The following is a 1,517-nucleotide window of genomic DNA, read 5'->3' as shown; positions in this document are numbered from 1 at the left end:
ATTGCTCCTAGTTTTTCTGAATGTTGACAGACCCTACCTCTTTTTCTGGAACCCACTGTAATGAAGCCCTCACTGCAGAAGAGCTGTGACCCTTTCCACGTACAACATGAAAAAATAGCTAAGTTCAAGGAGTGTTTGGACAATGCTCTCAGATACAGGGTTTGAGTTTTGGGTGGTCGTGGGTAGAGCCAGAAGTTGGACTCAGTGATCCTTATGGGTCCCTTCCAACTTGGGATGTTCTGTAGTATTCAGTGATTCGAAAAACTGATTGTGTACACTGGTTTTAAAGGGGCGAGATCCTAAAAGGTTTCTGAATTAGTGGAGAAAGTGATGGGTAAGAAAATAAATAAATGAAAAAAAAGAATAGGATTCTGTGACCTCTATTAGCCTGAGATATCAGAGCTGAAGTCAAGTATCCAATGAGTTCCCTTCTGTACGGTGTTCCTCTATTTAATTTACTTGTCTTCAGAATGATTGAGGCATCTGACTGAAAATACAAGCACAGGGCACAGATATTCAGCTTGGAAATATACATCCAAATGTTTTTAGTCTCGTATGCCATAGAAGATTGCCAGTAGTTAAGCGTCTGACAGTGTGAGGGGTACTACAACTCTTCTCCATTCTGTGTCAAGTGTTGCCAACACAAGTTGGCAACAAAAAATAATAGACTCAAGATTTAGGATGGTATCGATGGCAAATGAATGACATCATCCTTAAATCCCACTACATTTCCTTTCAAACCAAGCTTCCGAGTCTTGCATATAGCTTACAGATCAGATTCTGTTCTGTACATGCACTGCTTTAAACGCACAGGTATTTCTAATGAGACCACTTACTTCTTTTAATGTACATATGGAGGTGGCAGTAGTTGGTTGTTAACTAAATCGGATAGGATTGTGAAGCCTAACTCAGTGTTTCTAGAGAAGCATTGGTGGTACATATAATTTATTTCATAGGAACTGGATTAACACCAGGAAAAATGAAAACTTGGTGTTACGGTGATATTAGTGTGGTGCAGACATGCCTGAACTAGTCCGAAAGATGTAATTCATTTGCCAAATCGTAGATCATGTTACTATTAGCGCTTTAGCTGTGGGTGAAAAGGATAGAAGACCACAAATTCCAGCCGAGCTTTTTTTGAAAGTTCGCTTTCCTGTGAATAAGGACTTTATTTTAGAGGGAATGGGCTGAAGCCAGAGGCATTGATACTAGGAACAGCTAAAGGCCAGCTGGTTTGTTACAAATGCAGTGATCTAAGCTGAAGTGGCTAAAGAAAGAGTCAAAAATTGGAGGTTTTGGGTTGAGGTTTCAGTGTTTTGGTCGTGTTTTTTTTTGTGTGTGTGTGTGTGTGTGTTTTGTTTTGTTGCTTTTCTTGTTAAGATACAAAGGAATGTGTTCCTATAAACCATGCCCATCCTTCCTGTTTCCAGGCATTTCTGTCCCTGTGGCAAGGGAGCAATTGTTAACCATGAAGAAGGACTGAAATAGCAGAACAAAACACAGGCTAATTCCATTAC

The sequence above is a fragment of the Numida meleagris genome, chromosome 1, assembly GCF_002078875.1.
Source record: "Numida meleagris isolate 19003 breed g44 Domestic line chromosome 1, NumMel1.0, whole genome shotgun sequence".
NCBI classification, from domain to species: domain Eukaryota; kingdom Metazoa; phylum Chordata; class Aves; order Galliformes; family Numididae; genus Numida; species Numida meleagris.
This window is presented reverse-complemented; position numbering follows the sequence as displayed.